Source organism: Dysidea avara, chromosome 10 (assembly GCF_963678975.1).
Source record: "Dysidea avara chromosome 10, odDysAvar1.4, whole genome shotgun sequence".
NCBI lineage: Eukaryota > Metazoa > Porifera > Demospongiae > Dictyoceratida > Dysideidae > Dysidea > Dysidea avara.
Genome location: NC_089281.1, coordinates 22,157,633 through 22,176,883, shown reverse-complemented (window position 1 = coordinate 22,176,883; position 19,251 = coordinate 22,157,633). Strand labels below are relative to the sequence as shown.

General features: G+C 36.9%; 1 protein-coding gene and 1 long non-coding RNA gene across 2 annotated transcripts in view; one reads left to right on the top strand and one right to left on the bottom strand.

The window, feature by feature from the left end:
• LOC136237300 (serine-rich adhesin for platelets-like) overlaps nucleotides 1–19,251 on the bottom strand; it is an 87,676-nt gene that overhangs the window by 58,575 nt on the left and 9,850 nt on the right. The window lies entirely within an intron of this gene.
• Nucleotides 4,669–5,686, top strand: LOC136268420 (uncharacterized). Its single transcript, XR_010707000.1, has 2 exons — nucleotides 4,669–4,791; nucleotides 4,846–5,686. It is a non-coding gene; the product is annotated as an uncharacterized lncRNA (long non-coding RNA).

Below are 19,251 nucleotides of genomic sequence, written 5' to 3'. Positions count from 1 at the left end.
ACAAGTGGCTAAACAACTAAAATATCTAGGTCCTGTGGAAGTGATTTTTTAAGTTACTGGTTGTATAGACGTTTTATTAAACTTTTAGTAGCATTTTCGAGTGAAACAAGCTCTTTGAAGGCTTGTATCTGAGTCACTGGGAAGAAACACGCCAAAAACACTTCCACAGACCTAATAAATTTAATATACAGTATCACTATGCCCCAGAAAAGCCAATAGAGCCTACAGCTTTTGCAGCTGGAGCTGAGCAATGTACGCATGGGCTGGCTTACCTGTGTTACTACAACAAATTGTAGTGTTCCACCTGCCTCAACTACACTGTAGCTACATAAAAACATTAAATATGAAGGGCTTCACCTTCATTTAAAACTTTTCACGCTGCTAGACTGGTTTTATGGGCTTCTCAAAAAGTATCGATAGGCATTCAAAATTTTGAATGATTGCCCGTGACTATACTGTAACCTTAATGTAGGCACAAAAGAAACAGTAACAGTGGGTACAATGATAGCTGTTGTGATGAGATGTCATATGACAAATGACTGCTTCGTTTGCTCTTTGTGCCGTAGACATATTGCTTGGAAACATAAAATTTGCTGCTGGGGAAGGTTTGCCAGAACTAAGTGGTCTGTTTAGTAACTCTAGGTTTCCCAAGCTATCAAGCTACTAAGCTTGGCACACTCGAACTGTACAGTCAAGACAACACATGAGTGTTGTCATATCCATTATTCCAGAGATATGTATGACTAGTCTGATTCAAAGTTGTGGTTGATCACCACATAGTCTAGATAGCAAGTGGTAGTCATCCACATGTGTGCACACTGCGTATAGCAAAAAAGTAAAAAAAAAGAACAATAAAGTAACAGGCAGTAGTTTGCTAACAATTTTAGGTCTAAAAATTTTAGATGGTTTCAGATGAAGTGCTGGTCATGTTCTGATTATTAACATGGTACAAGGACAAAGGTGATTGTGTAGTGTTAATTATGCACAGCTGTTTCTCACCTTCCTTTTACAGAGGCAACACTACATACAAGGAATTATGTGATTATCCTGAGAATGAACTTAAAAGGCTTTAAAATGCAAATATCATACATATATAGGCACAGTGCTATTAATTTCCAATGCTGCCATATGGTAGCATGGCATCATAACTCACCCATAAAACAAAATTTTGCCTTGCTATAATATGTATCGCACATTCCATAGTGAGGTGCCTTAGTACTGAAATGGAAATGCCTGTAGGAGACTTGTCTCTAGGATAACCGGATCGTTCCTGAACTAGTGTGCATTTATAATGCAATTGTTTCCTTAGAGCTAAAATCATTCTTTGAGTTGAAAAGTATTATTTGATAATAAACAAAGCATTATGCATTGATGGTCGCTGATAATTTCGTGATTAATTGGTTAAGGCTCTAAGTTTCCAAACTGTAAAATGGATGGCAAAAGTCACCTGGCAGCTTCAGAGTTGTGCCCATTGATCCAAAAACTACAATTTGTCATTGAGACCATTAAGCATATGCTACTATAGTAGTGTTGTGCGATATAAAATATTTGTATATTGCCAATTACAATTATCGCACACTTATTTTATCACAATACGATAAATTGTCACGATATGTAAATCCGTGTGAAGTCCTGGTAATAAATTACAAATGTAGCATTTATACATACAGTATATAAAAAGTACAACACAATGTAGCCCCATCTAACCTACTGGCAGTCTCTATTACAGAAAATAAGTTTTGCAGTGCACGGCTGTCCTAAACATCATTTTTCAGCAAACTTTGTATACCATTATGTGCCACGATAATATCATGATACAAAATTTACTAGTTTTTGATTACCATATAGAAATTTATCACGATACACGACATTATCGATATACTGCACATCACAATAACTGTTTTGGCAACAAACTATTATATACTGTAAAAACTGATGTGCTATGGTGGCATCTAAAAGTGCTAAATTTTGACTGCTTCAGTCAAAAATAGCACCTAGAGGTGCTACCATAGCACTTCATTTTTAACAGTGTATTCAATATATATTTCACCGTCTTCTTCAGTTGTAAATCTGTCCTCGATAAACAAGAATTGTCATTAACTCACTTCACTTGTGAAGATGACAACAAGGGTACCGATATTAAGTAATTAACTGAAAATGATGCTGCTTGAACAGTACCACAGTGGACCATTTCAACTCGTAGATCGATAAACAAACTTTTCACACAATTAGAATTCACAGAGTTCACATACCTCAAGGATACAATCCTCTTTATTTAAAACATTCGTGAATTAATATATCCCATCGTAGCATTCTAAATTGCATGTCTGTGTGACCTTCCACATACAAATTATCAATTGATCGATTATCAATAGCCATTTTGGTTGCTTATGCGGATGCAGTATATGCATTTTATAATGCGGCTTCAGGGCTAAATGCACATCACCTCACAAGTAAAATAAGTAGGTTGTAGATCAGAAAATCAGCACACATTCAAACTACAGCAGGTACCATCTTCCTATCATTAATGGTTAAAACAACAACTTGACTTATAGTAGTCTCTTGATCATTATTACCTATTGTATTATTAGACTATTATCATTAAATGGTGCTGCTATCGCACACAAGAAAACAGTCAATAGTAAGCAGATTACTCATTGATAAAGCCTTCTAATTAGCCATGACACCTTTAAAAATACCTGCTGTAACAGCAATACACTGTAAGCCATCAATGTACCTATACAACATCTACTGCGTCTAGGTCTGTGTGTATTATTAGCTCATTCAGTCTAATCAGCCTAGTCATCACCCACCTGTTCAACAATTAATCATTTACACTTAAATGGAAATAATATTTTCCACTTCATGTGCAGCCATGATGTACATACAAACATAACCTACCCACACAGCAACATTTTTGAATGACTGAATGACCTGACCAACCTATAGGCTGGTCAGAAGATACATAACACTTTTAAACCAACTCTAATGTCTTCTCAACAGCCTACACCCTGCATTGTTGCTTGGCAACACAGCTGAGTTAAGCATACATAGAAGCCTAACAAAATAAAATTTTACATTATGATGCATTCGTTTGCTGGTATGATTCAGGCAGCACAAATGTAGATCCATATTTCAGTACTCCCTAAAGTATAAGAATTGCTGTGAAATAATCAATGTGTCCAAGAACCTTGAAGATTCTTGCCAACAATATTACTGGCAGAAGAATCATTAATAAAACATAAAAACATCCACAGAAATTGCTATATTGTAAACTTGTGCTAAGAGGAGATTCAAAACACATTACTACACAGGTTATGGGATACTGAAGTACTTCAAGGTAAACCACAGTTTTACAGACAATGCACTACATCAGACTTTAGCTGAAGTATGAAACAAACAGCCAAGAAATTATTGTGGTACAGAAGAATAGCTTGCATAAATTTCCCTTTCCAATTAACAAAGAAAACTAGCGACCATAGTAATTAAATGAGTGCATGGGAATTTAAATAGAACGAATCTTGTTCCATAACACATTATTATTATTATTATTATTATTATTGTAGTACAGGAATAATATAATAGGCACTAGACCTGTAATAGTCCTGATCCTAAGATTTATATACAACAGAAAATAAAACTTAGGTATCATATTTAATGTTTTGGTAAAAAGTGTCGCATCTTGTCTTAAATAATGATAAAGTTGGTGCTGTAATGGCTTCCTTTGGTAGATGGTTCCAACAGTTTATCACCCTTAATTTCTAAACAACCATTGGCACGTGCATTAGTTATTCAGCTATGTATCCAGCTTTTAAATTAGAAAACAAGTCTTTATGGGAGTGCAAAGGTGTTAACATCAATGCTACAGTATATTTTTGCTGCTATCGTGTATACAACAGACATGGGGCCAAGTACACGAGTACTTATACTTAAGTACACTTAAGTACAGATTTGAAAGTACTTGTACTTTACTTAAATACTTTCTTAAATTCCCCAATGTACTTGTACTTATACTCAAGTACTTTGCTAAGTACTTGTATGTACTTGAGTACTTAAAGTACTTGTAAGTACTGCAAACATTGTACATAGTTTGTACACAGTGGGTGTACAATGAGAATATCAAAATTGTATGAAGGTGCAGTTTACAACTTATTGCGATTCTTCTACTGCCTTCCCCAACCTTACTGTGTATCATGTTGCCACGATTAACAATGTCGCCAATGCTGTTGTTCAAGTCAGTGCGTTTTAAGAGTTTTAGAGAGAGAATAGTTGACAAAAACCAACCCCCCTAGGCACATTTACATACTACAATACACTGAATACAGCATATATTTTACTACAGCAAAATGTACTTGTACTTTACTTAAGTACTTCCAGCATGTACTTGTACTTTACTTAAGTACTCTCTTGATTGCTACTGGAGTACTTGTACTTGTACTTGGAAAATTCAAAAGTACTTGTACTTTACTTAAGTACTTTTAAATGTACTTGGCCCCATGTCTGGTATACAATATACAAACACAGCCTTTCCTATGTTTATTTTGAATCTGGAATATTTGCTGACTGCTGTAATGGCATAATCCTTGATCTCAACCACTTTTGTAAACTATTGTAGATTACTATGTATGGCATATCACTAAGGCCAGGTTTCCTGTGTGTAAAGCCATACAGGTATTGATGTCAGAAGGTATAAAAAGAGCTCTAGTTCAAGCTACTAATATTATCAAACTGAAAGGCACTATGGCAAGACTATTCCTCTTTGCTTCAGTTATCATCCTTGGATTTGTTTCGGTGAGGCAAAATGAAACACTTTCTACAATAGTATTATATGTACACATGTATTAGGTATCCGAAGCAAGGTTTGTTTCTTCTCACTACTATCGCTACTTTCAGTGCTATTACAATTATTATCGTTGCCAATCACCAAATGTCTACAATTGGGCAAGTTGTCACTGTCAACGTAATGACACAGTGTCTAATGGTAACTGCAATGGAACATGTCCAGTTTACTATACTCAGAATTCTGATTGTGAATGTGAGTGCGATCGTGAATGCCGTGCCCCTTTTGTGCTAGATACTGAACAATGCAAATGTGAATGTAATCGCACATGTCCTGAAGATTACAAGCTTAGCCCTTACAGGTGTCAGTGCTACTGCAGTCGAAGGTGTCCTAAAAATTACTGGCTCAACCATCGTGACTGTTCATGCTCTTGTAACCGCCGATGTCCAGCACATTACACACTTGACCCTGAAACATGTCGGTGTGTCTGTAATCGCACATGTCCAGAAAACTACAAACTGGATTCTAACTCTTGTAGGTGTGTCTGTGATCGTGATTGCCCCGAAAATTACAAACTTGATCGCTACCGATGTCAGTGCATAAGTAATAATGATACCTGCTGTAATGCTTATCATAGTGGCAATCAACATCGATGCAGACAATATGGACGGTATTTTTGTACAATCCGATACTGGCAAGGATATTGCTACTGGAGATGCTAGATGCTTCTCACCAGAAAGAACTGATTGTTGCAGAGTACATGTCTATACATTACATAACATTTTGAACAAACAATGTTTGTAAATCTTGTTAGTCTATTTAAGACTACACACATCTTACACAACTTTTATCTCACTATGTACACTGTACATATGCAACTTTGAAATTAAAATTGCTATAACACTATACAGTTAATTTATTGATTTTTTAGTAAGTCAGTACTGAACAAAAGTGTACCATGGAGTATAGGCCTACAAGCCCTTCAAGTATTTTCACCACATTTATGAATAGCTAACACTCTATTTGATGGCTTTCTTATGTCAGCATCATGACTGCTATGATGTGAATCCACTTAACTGTATGTACACATAGAATATATCAACCACTACAACTGTTTGATATGTGACATATCAGATTTTCGTGGCTGTTTTACACAATGCTTATAATTCGTAGTTATTGGATAACAGCTTCAAAATTTTCTGGTGGGTGAATTATGGATGAGTAGAAGCATATTCAGTGTATAGCTCTTGACCCAACAGAGCTCCACATTCTAACATGTATTATTTTTCTGGTTCGTGGCTTCCACCATGCACCTACCTATATACGTAACTTGTTATTTATTAAAATACATGTAATAATGTTAACACAATTTTCATACCATTAAACACCATAACATAATTTTCATAATATTAATATGATACCCTCCCAAGATAATAGAATTAAAAAATAAATTTTGTGGATAATAAATAAATTACAGCACTTTGTAGTAATTATTGAAATACTTATATTCATCACCCTGACCACCAAACAAGACCTGACATAGAGAGTAGAGTCAAGAGTTTATACTAGACAGATGATAAAGTGTGTTGGAGCAAACTTGAGTTGTCTGGCTTTATGACTCAGATATTGAATGTGATATTTAATTGGATTGTTGTACTTCACTGTAGCCACAGGAAGGAATGCAGCAGATAGGCACTGGAATACATGAAAATTGTGTATTCAATATAATAAAATGCATAAATATTAAAGAAGGGAGTACCTTGTAAAGTTACCATTAAACTGCTGCCAAAAGTACAGTGTCAGTACCTCATCACTTTCTTTAGAATACAGAGGCTTCACCGTATTCAACATCTATCGATGGTTTTCAATTAGTAGTACAAAGTCAACTTGTGGCAATGTAGAAATATACCATATGTCCACATATCATGAATGGCTATCGATACTAAGGTGCCTATAAAGTGTATATGTAAGTAACATTAGACTGTGATATAGTGGATCCACAGACTGTGATATAGTGGATCCACAGACTGTGATATAGTGGATCCACAGACTGTGATATAGTGGATCCACAGACTGTGATATAGTGGATCCACAGACTGTGATATAGTGGATCCACAGACTGTGATATAGTGGATCCACAGACTGTGATATAGTGGATCCACAGACTGTGATATAGTGGATCCACATTACATGCCGTGCAGTTTCATTTTGCATCATCACGCTAGTTCAAACTATCAGTGTCTACACGTAGCCAATCTACATGAAGTGATATTACATATACAACAACACTTTAATAAACATTACTCAATCAGTAGCTTTGAGAGGCGCTGAACTCACTCTTCCCCGCCATGCCCACTAACTGCTGTCAACAATGGAGGGTAAAACAAACCTTGCATCTCTTACTTCACGGGTTTCTCTTTCCCTCCACAACTGTTAATCTTTCACACTCTGTTCTTCTGTGCCCACGTTGCTATAGCAATCTATACACATGACCATAGGATTCCATTGTGCATTCAACAGATTGATGCAATGGTGGTACATACCATGCACTGGTACATGTTTGTTTGTCATCCGTATACAGAATGCTCATACATACCTTGGACTGCCACATTTTCGTTCGTCATCCATAAATTTGACGCTTGTACACACCATGATCACTGCATTTCATCGTTCACTATGTCCGTATACATGATGCTTGTACATGCTGCTTTTTTCCTAGTGTGGGGCTTCCAGTGTGGGGCTCACTCAGGCTAGCCCCCCCCCCCCCCCCTAGCTAGCATTTGCTTATTTCCTTGGAATCAACTTTGTACATCCATCTCCTTGGATGCTTTCCTCAACAGACTAAAGATTATCGGGAATGCCTTAGGATGCTTTCTGTTTCATCATTTATGGCAGTGCACAGAATTGTTAGAAACTATGGCTGTACTGGGTATTTATTAGGAACCCACTACTACCCTAGGTGACTAAAGGGGACCAAGCCTTTTATAAAAGACCAGCCGTATTTCTTAAGGGGCTACAGGATCTGTATTTCAGACTGATATAGCAGACATACTACAGACGTATGCAGTTCAATCATAAACACTTTCTTGGTACAAGCACAGATGAATTTATGTAGGTGATTGTGAAAACTGTTTCAGTGAATCAAATACTTTAATATTAACACCGCATCCATGTTATTCACACCTGCTGTTATTGACACTTGCTGCCATAACTAAAATGACTATTAAATCATATAACTACAAAGCTTAGTTTGTAACACAACTCCCTATATCACATGGTAGTCAGCAGATACAGTGCCTAGAAGCCTTATAACCTATGAAGCCAGATGTTGTTAATCCTTGTTGGAGGGGTATTTTACCTCAGTACAACCTCTTGTAAGATAGAAACCCCCACAGAACACTGTGTTGAACATGCCATTGTGAAATCCACATTGATTACGTAACTTGCACAATTGATTATGTGTTCTACCACTATACCTACTGAGCAGATTTTTTCCACAACAGCTCAAACGTAAACAGACTAAAATTTGAACACCAGTCGTTGCCTTGTATAATAACCATTGCGATACAGATAGGCATTATAACAGTAGGGCTTAGGGCTTAGTGTGAGTTTTGTACATTCTGTAGTGCCAATATTGGCAATAATATATAGGAACATTAACAGTGTTAAGAATCACTAGCTACCAAAGGGAGAATGATTGCAAATACCATTTTGAAATATAGTAGATTAAATAGTCTGCTTTAAGCGGCAGGAACATAGGTCCTGGTTGTTAGCTTTAGTAGATTCTGTATGGAGAGATATGAAGTTTTTAAAAATTAATAAACATGGACAATTACTTGACCTCCACCTTAAGTGGCACTAGCAAATACCACACAATGTCCTTATATAGCATTCACAGTGAATAGGTCAGTACAGAACATGTCACATGGTTTGGTCAGTGATCATAACTGAGTAGACAAACACAGATTACATAGAGCAATCTAGAGATGCACCTAAATGCCATGGCAACAAGGATATGACGTTATGTCATTATTATAGGTCATGTTGCCATATGGTTGCACAAGCAGGTCTTCATTGTTGCTGAAATTTAACCCACTTACTGCCACATATGGCGGTTTCGATATATAAATGCCTATAAGATCATATTCTAAGTGCTCTGTAACTTCAGTCGAACGTTTTAATAGCTCCTGCACTTATCCTGTAATGGCCACACCCTTAAGTGAACGGGAATAGGGATAACCAGTCTCTAACGCACTATCGCGCGGTTAGATGATGTAATTGCCTACTTTCGGGTTGTCAATAACAAGCTTTATAGACAATTTTTCGAAGTTAGTTTTATAGGATTATCTTGTATGGTTTGTAAGTTATAGCGGCTTAAAAGCAGTAGACTGGAGCCTGTACAAATATGGCGGTGAGGGGGTTAAGTGATGTATAATAACAAGAAGCATTAAATCATATTAATAATTCCCAAGTACTTTGATGTGGTACAGTAGCCATGTTCGATATGTATTCATGAAGCTCTTTACCTGACTCACATTTTTACTGACTTTTCCTCAGAAATTCAAAAGTGCTTAAATGTACACTATACAAACTGTCACGGCACTTGCATCTAGTCCAGACACTATTCCTCATGGTGACACCTAAGTAATAAATCTGTGTGAGGGAGCGAATTTGCCACCTAACAAGATTAAACATCACATGGCCATAAATATGCCCGGGAGAAAAACTTGCTAAACAGATATTTAGAGGTACAATAAGAAATGAACTGGTTTTTAATACACATATTTCTCTAAAGATTGTAAAAAATATCATGTTTGTCTATGCATTGCTTCACAACAGCAGTATTGACAGCCAGGCAGGTTCTAGTCAGCACTGGTCAACTTTATTGTTGTCTGGATGGTAAACACCACACTATATAGCCTTATAAATACATTCATGTTTCACTAAGCAATGGTTTGTGGTGACCACAAACTATATACCCTAGAAGGTTGAAAACCAGCACATTATCTTCATGACAGTTTAGCAGTATTGGTTAGGAATAACGCATCCAGCATAACCAGGGGTGGGAACGGGTGGGCATTTTCCCAACCATCACAAGTAGCTACCATAAAGCTACATTAAATTACAAACAACTCTACTCACATACCGCACTTGGTGAACCATGATTTCAATGGTACAATGCGGCCCAAGTTCACAGACAGATGTCATGTGATATATTTCGCTAAAAATCCCTTCCCTATAACACCTTCAGCAGACACACATGACATGCAGTCGGAGTTGAAGTAAGAATTGAAGTATCGTAGGCAGTTGGATTCAATGTTGACGGTAAAAGATTATTTCATTGGACATGTCAAGCATGCTTTAGCACATAAAGTGTTGTATACTGCCAAGAAGTCAAGTGGAAAAGGGGGAAACGTTCCTCTAGAAAAATGAAAAGGTTGATGGAACTGGGAATGGAAAAAAGGTAAAGTCATTATAAAGAGTCACACGCACCATATGCTATGACGTTTACCAGATCTGTGCAATGTGCGCATCTGTTATAGTTCAGTGTGGTCAAGCTTTCTTGCATAACTTAGCAGCTGATGTTTGGTCATGGGAAGTATACCATGCCACCATATGTCCTAGCCCAGTTAATAAATTAGCACCTCTGGCCCAGTGGCGGAGAAAGTAGTTAATGTGAGGAGGGCCTGACCAGAGTATAGAATCTCTGGCAGAAGGTCTGGGGGGCTGCACCCCCAAGAAGCTGTAGCCATTGTAGCTTTCGTAATGTCTCAAAATTCACCAGAATTAATTATATAGGTACAATTTGAAGCATTTCAACAAATTATTCAACCTCTTTTGGCTGTTGACTGCATGGTTAATAAACATACAGCATTTAAAAGCAGTACAAAACAGCCTTTTGGACAGCTGGAAATATTTGGTATAGTGGTAATGCACCAACTCTTGAAGTAAGAGGTCAGTGGTCCAATTCCTTCTTGTAGGCAATTTTGTTTTTTCTTCTATCTTCATTATAGACCACTTTTAGGAACAGGTTTTTGTGAAGTACTTTGACTGCTCTATTAGGGTATTTGAGCATTCTATTAGAGTATATCTATCTATTTCAGGGAAGGATAATTTCGGAAAGATATCATTCTGAGGGGGGGGGGGGGGAGAGGCCCCAAACCCCCCACCCACACCTCAGCCTTCATCCAGGGGCCCCCGAACAGGCATTGCATATCGTAGTGATCAGTGGTCCCCATAAGCCACCCCCAGCCGACCGAAGCCCGTAAGTATACAATGAATTGTTTGTATAGTTGGTTGTTGTGGTAGGTTCATTTTGATGTCACATGACGTTTAACTATAGCAATCGTCGATGGTTGACTAGAGGTATATTTCGTTTAAATGTTTGCATGTATGCAGGCACCTTGTATGCATACACTTTAGATATTTTTTTTTGATAATCTCATACAGCATGTTTCCTGTGTGCGAGAAAAAAGTTGATGTTTAATATACCTAGACCCATCAAAAATTGGCTTGTTATGCTCTTGCTCCTGAGCAATCACAAACACTTTCAACAAGTTTCTATGGAAATTTTTTATGAATTTTTTTACTATCTGACTATGGAGCTCAGTAGCTATAGTGAAACCTCCCTAACGGTCACCTGAGTTGGGTGGTCACCATAATGGCCACAGGACTACAGTCCTTGTACAGAAATAGTTTGCATTAAGCAATCACCTCTATATATAACACATATAACAGCCAACTTCAGCAGTCCCAAACAGCTTTTCGCTATACAAAAGGCCTCTCACAAGGTGGCCAGCTACAGCCATTACGGTGAGTAAACTAGCTATACTATTTCACAACAAAAAAAAGGTTATATTCTCACAATTTTATGGCCATTCCATGGCTTTGCTTTCACATGATTCTAATTAAAGCTCACCTCATGATTTGATTCCTGGATTTGCAATTGTGTAGTTACAATTTCACCATCTTTATGATTCAAAAGGAAATTCTATGGTATGAATCAGTGCTTTTCATTCACAAACTTTGTAGCCAGGAAGCCTAAGCTCAATCAACTTGCCAGCTCTTCGTTCTGCTTTGTTACGTAATTAAGTGGTGTACTGAAGTGTAGTTAACGTTAGGGCTGAGCGATACTACCGTTTTAGCGATATATCGCGATATTTTGAAAGTATCGATATCGCGATATTTTGTTATTAACTATCGTGATACCATGCTTGTACATTACTATCATTAAAAATCCATTTGTTATGCAGTAGTTGGCTAAGAATCCTTGTAAATGATAAAGACCACCCATCTGGTTTCCCCTGCAGAGAGGTGTAAACACCATAACAACCTCAAAGCATGTGTTACAATAACTGTTACTGTAAACAAGGATGATAGTGGCTAGTTTGCTATCACCTATAAGGACTTCCTGCAGGAATGCTAAGCAATACATTATGTGACACCAGCTGTGATTGACTTATTTGTAAGTATCATGAACTATTCAGTATCGTGAATAGTGGCTTTAGTATCGATCGTGATACTAAAATGGCAGTATCGCTCAGCCCTAGTTAACGTGCATGCGTTACTAAACCTGACTATATAAATCCCTGGAACCTTTGTATAAAGGTCAAATTTTGGTTTGTGGCCAGTGGCTGCTTTATGGAGAATGTTGAGTTAGGTATCTACAAAGGCCAAATATTTCTGGCCTGAAGGTGACCATTTTAGACAGGTTCCACTGTAATAGACCGATGCCTTCAGCCAAACATATCTTGACTATGGTTAATGCTATTGGCTTGATTTCTTGGGAGTACAGGTTGCCTCAATGTGTCACTTTTTTGTGAAGCTACTTAACAAAACTAAACACCTATGGTGCTTCACTGGATAAAAACGCTGTAGACAATTCACCGCAATCCTTTGCCTATAATCTCTAATTAATTGGTACCACTCTGGGTCCACATGAAAGACTTACATACACCATACACCCAACAAATTTTAAAGGGACCATATGCTTTCCACTTTGGCTCCAAGAAATATTCTATGCAAATAGCAAAACTGCTGGGCTGCTGCTGGCTCTCACCCAGTAGTAGTCTTAGAATGGTTTTCAAAATGGAGTCCAGTTACTTTTCCGATGCTAGGTTATATCCATGGTCAATCATTTCTTACACTTAGGTTAGCAGCTCTAATACATCCCATAGCTATATAAGGTGATACATCCATTATCAATGCCATTGAATAATGTTACTTATAAGGTCTCATAGCTACTTTCCATCTTGACTTTATATAGGTAATACTGGCACACAGAGCACACAAATTTCTAAAACAGCACAACCACTACCATTTTAGGTTTTTGTATACAATATCACTTGAAAATTTAAAGGTGCTTAATGTTAAATAGCTATGATCCCATAAGCAATTCTGAAACACACCTAGAACCATGCTTGTTCTCATTGCAGTCAACTGTTGAAGGTCTTTGTGCTGTTATAACTTGGCAGTTGTACAGTAGTACTGTATATTTGGGATCATGGAGGTTTGGGTTTTCTGACCAAAAATATCACCCAAAAACCAGCTTCACAATACCATCCTGGTGCCTTGGCAGTATTGATTAGGTATAACCAAGCCCAAAAGTGCATTCAGTACAACCCTAAATGCTTCCAATAAGTAGCTACAAATCCTTTAACAAAAAAAGTTATTCAATGAAATTTTCTACTGCCTGCCTGCCCACCTGATGCCTTCAGACAAGCGTAACTTGATAACAGCTAAGGCTACGGGCTTGATTTTGTCACTGTTCGACATCGCTTCAGCCATAAGTGTGCCTTTTGGCATACCCCGGTACGTAAATGCACACCATGGACTTACCTTTTCGTCCTTCTTTGTGCTGACAGTCCAAGATATCAAGTCGCAGTAGCACAATGCATGGCTTCCTATTTGTAAACGGGAATTGTCTGTATTGTCTGTGGTGACTGGATTGATTGCAGAGGCATCTTCGTTTGTAATGCTGTGTAATGTGCTGAAAATAGGTGAAAGCAAAGTGTAAAAGCCACTTCATGTTTGAGTAAGTAATTGATAGTCAGGGAATACGAATCATCCGTATTTTTCGTGGTGGCTGGATTGATTGCAGAGGCGCTTCTCCTGCTGTTCTTTGCTTGTAGCACTGTGTAACAGGCTGAACATAGCTGAAAGCGAAGCGTAATGGCCAATAATTGATAGCTGGAATGCGCGTTCAGACAAAAACATTAACTCTGGTTTTGATGTGGTACGCATAGGTTTACCAGTCATAATAATAGTAAACAAACAAGTATAAGGAAAAATTAGGAATTTTAAGTTCAATTAGGGATAATAGAAAAAAAAAGTAGGGAAACAAGGAAGGTCGCCTACATCTGCAGATATACTAGTGAACATTTAATCCCTAATTCAGTCTATACCCATAACTGAATTATAGTCATGGGTATAGTATTAGCCTTACCATACACAGAACTACTTAGTAACCATACGTCTAAATACTCGCTATGAAATAAGGAACTCAACTGTGTTTTTGTTTTTTTTACATAATACTAACCACAATGAAGTTATTACTCGGCAAAGTCCAAACATTAGTAAAAGCCAGCCCAAACAAACAATGGAATCCCAACTAACTATCTACAAAGGTGCCTTAGCCTGTTCTATACAGTTTACTTACAGTGCGATCCATTCCACAGCTGGTTTCTTCATGATTTATCCCATTTTTGCTGTTGCGCATGTGTATCTGCACTCGTGACCACCATGCCACATCCGGGATAAAGCAGCCAACTGTTGCTTTACCTGTCTCCATCGATGTATAACACTTTCTTTGTTATTAACAAGCTGTTTTCAACTCAAGGAACGATTTATTCGCTTATTATGAAAGGTTACATTTTACGTTATTACATAACAAATGCACACTAGTCTGGGAAGGATCCGGTTATCCAGAAACAGGACCCCTATGGGCGTGTCCACTTTAGGACTAGCGCATCTCACTATTACACACTAAACAGTTTATAGCAAAATTTCCTTTGTGATTTATAATGCCATGTCGCCATATGGCGGCTACTGCCGTTAATGGGTTAATAGATCACATTAGTAGCCAAAATACTCTAATTGAACAGTCACTGTTCATGTAATAAAAGCATTGGTACATGTGATTGGTAAATATGAGATTCTATATAAGAATCAATCTTAGAATAAGATAAGAGAAGTGGGATGGCTTTTCAACTGTCAAATAAGAGGTTTACCTATTACTATATCACAATATAACACTTCAAAGTAATTACGAGTAAGGCACTTAAAATACGCAAAAGTCTCAATGGCACAATAGAGAAATAATATGATTTTCATCCAACATCTACAGCCAATTCATGGTCATATGCTAGTTGTCTAATACGCTGAACCACAAAAATGTGTAAAATTCCACATCTCCTCACCTACACATGCTGGGATACCAAGTGATATACAAAGTAGTCTAACTCATGCCATCATGCTAATACTTATTGTGTATCTGTCATGACAGCATAACTCACAGCAAAACAACTAAACTAAATCCATGCTCCATGACGGTTTACATTCTTCACTATGACAAGTACAGACACAGCCATTCAATCACAGTACAGGATAGCCTATCACATGATGACACAGCTAGTTCACTTTTTAACATCACGTGATGCCACATGTTCAAATAAACATTATACTCATGAATATAATATGATTAATCAAAGAACATAGCAACTATAAAATTTAAAAAAGGGTCACCATGCCAGACTAATCTGTACCTTAGTTAACTTATTATAGCCTAGGTTCAGCATCTTCCCAGAATGCTCATAATTGTAGTGCACCTCTTTAACAGTCTTGAAAGCTTCACAGTAATCAAATAATGTAATCAAATATTTTTGAAATACCACATGGTATTCTTCAATAAGCGAAGACATACAGTAAATTAGTTTCTACTCCACCACAGCCAAACCCCAGACCACCTAGTCAATACAACCATGTACTTTGCTGTTAGTGTAAACAAACAATGCTACAGAATGTTTACTACAAAAGCAATACCAATTTTAAGCCAAACATTCCATGCAACACTTCTGCAAGTACGTACATAAGATACTCACATACCGTAATTTGCCTTATTTTTGCCCAAAAAAAGATTTGTGATAAACATTTTTGCGTAAAAGTATTTTCATATGATTTATGTGAATGACCTCTCTATTAGAATAGTTCGATCTTATGTAGAAATTTTTGTGTAAGAAATTTTCGTACAAGTTTAGCATACGAAAAGTATTTTACAGCAAAAAAGAAGCAAACTAACAAACTAACACATTGGCTATGCAATATACCCAAATAAATGGTTGCTGGTAATTAACAGGATGAATTTCTTAATAACAAAAGTTGCCCCTAGCAACCTGAATTTTATAATATTTGTAGGTAAATGTCTATAGTAACATCTCCACATTTTAAAAGGATAGCATATATGGTCATGAGATATAACATTTTAAAGTTTGTCGTTTTCCCATACATTGTCTATGAGAGGGGGCAACAGTTACCCCTTCTGGGCAATCACATAAATAATGTGTGGGAAAACAACAACTTCAATTAATGTCATTTCTCAATTTAACTTCTCCAAATTTTAAAACGATAGAGTATATAGATCATGAGATTTGAAATTTGTGGTTTCCCATAAATTATCCATATGATTGCCCAGAAGGGGCAACTGTTACCCCCTCCCATAGATAATGTATGGTAAAATTGCAAACTTTAAAATGTCATATCTCATGACCTATATATGCTATCCTTTTAAAAATTGGAGACGTTACTTTTGACATTCACACCTACAAAATAATGTAAAATTCAGGTTGATAGGGGCAACGGTTTAAAATTCCTTATTATGAAATTCATCTATTAACGTTGATGTTTTTTTATCTAAAGATAAATCCACAATAAAATGTTGAAGTTGGCTTTAGGGATCTCTCTACAAATTCCATACCACAATGGATTTTTTGATAGACAATACCTAAATTGGTCTGCAATATGTTAAACATCAGTGTGAGTATGACATACATACTTCACCTGAATAACAAATGAAATTGTAAATGCAATTACATTATTAACTTCTCATTGCTTTCACTTTAGCCGGGGGCCCATAATAAGCTCTGGTGTTGTAACTGACTATTAATTTTGTTTGGGTAGGCGTATACCACTGTATAGTACAAATACGTATCTCATCAAATAAGCTGTACACTTGGATGTGACTAGAGATACATGATTTATCTATGTATTGTTGCCAAGGGTGAGTCTATGAATTTTTAAAGGGTATTTCCAGAAGGTACAAAGGTCTTTAAGGACACATGACAAAACAAGAGGAATTTTTAACATATTATTAGTTAAATACTTTGCAATATATCTTTCCACCATTTTCTATTTTTACTGTGTGTCTCTAAAGCAACATTCCGGTGTAAACAGTAGTGCCATGTTAAAGCGGCTTTTAGACAGATGTGGTTCCTTGCCTTTGTAAGAAGAGTAAACGTAGACTGAATAGGACAGATTATTGACAGTAAATAAATGTACGTCCTATTTAAATAACATACTCTGTACAGTGACTCAACACATTTAAAAAGAAACTACACTGTATACAAGTAGTGTAAGTGGCCAATTATTGTCCGGCACCTATTACTGACTTACACGATACCAATTATTGACCATGCATTTGCAGAATTAATATGCCGTAATCCGTACTAGTGAGATGTAGTGTTCTGGTTGTTGCTACATTCTTTTAGTAGTCTTTTGTGGTTTTTTAAAATACAAAACCTGATGTTAGAACTACATTTTTCACAGGGTGAAGACACGGCATAGAAGGGACCCTCAGTGATGACCACAACGGATGACAACTCACACTCAACACTATCAATTGATACTCACTTGAAAACAAAGAAGTTTGCACTATTTGTTGTATTTGTGATCAGAAAGACTGACAATCAGTCCAACCACAAACAACTCTTGATAGGAAATTTACGCGATCACTACACTGTTACAACCTGTTACACAGCTGGCACAGCTATGACTGAATAGTAGTTGCTGTTGTAGACAAGTGTGATGAAACCACTTCTCATTGTTCTTGGTTTGGCACAGCTGGTTTTAGATCCATTATTTAATGGTTTTGCCGATAACTCATTCACAACATACGGAAAGGATGTGAAACTTGGTGGGTTATTGCACTACTAGCTGTTGAATATTATCATAACAAATAGCATAGGGCAGAGTTTTGTCATAGCCAGCAGTAGCCAGGTGGTCAATATTTTGCACAATTACAAAAGTATGGCTGGTTGATAATAGATGCCGGTGGTTGATAATAGATGCCGGTGGTCAATAAATGGAGTTTCACATGGTCTCAGTCTAGTGAGCAGAGGATGCAGTGGAATGGCTCAGACCAACTTTATGCAAGGGAAGACAAAGAAAATGGTGAAAACTGGAAGTTGATAGGACGTACCAACAAGGAGTTATGATTGGAAGGACCAAACTCGGTTGATAATTGGCTACTTATGCTACAATCCTACATAGGTAGCAGCCGAGATATGACATTGATGGCAACAAAGACAAGTTAGGCGTGTCATTATGTAAGGCATATTGTCATCTAACATTTCACTGCCATGTCGTGGCTATCACCTTTGATCTCTCATACATATTTTATCCTAAGCCACATCAGCCTTCTATAGTTGGGATTGTTTTGGGCATAGATAAATCTTCTTAGTCAAAGTACGCAAAAGTGTACAGTATGTATGAAATTCTAACATTCATAATTCCATTACAAACAAGATTCTTGGATTGCCCAATGTTCATACAATGATAGCCACTAATCAATTAAAACTAAGAAAAACATTCCTAGGTATTCCTACAACGATGCAATTCAAACTGTTTTCTTTAAGTGCAAACTCATAGTACAGCAATATAGATATTTGAATGAGGACATTAGAATATGCTGAATAAGTGATGAATATTTGAATCTGGAGCAAAGTGAAATTGATGAAGTAACCAGATGACATTGTATAAATGACTCTCCATATATCACGTGTTTTCTATTACACAAACGTAGGAAACAACATTGGGTCAAAATTGAATCACGAAACAGTGGTAATCTTTAAACAAATCTTGTCTACCCATATAAAGAAAGAATGAAGTGACCACTACAATTTAATGCATGCTATGACGACTCCTCTACAAATAAACAGGACATGATTCAATTTTAAGCTAATTTTATAATAAATAAATAAATAGTAAGGTCCAACAATTTATGAATGACTTAACATGGTGGCCAAACACCATGAAAATACACATACTTTCACAATCACAAGTCACGGTCTTTTCAGTACAAAACCAAAGACAACAATGCACGTACAAAGACCTATGGGGAAGACGTTTACGAAACTACTATACAACACAGAAGTTTGTGGGAATCCAAAACTATTCATTTCAGTTTGTACAATAACAGC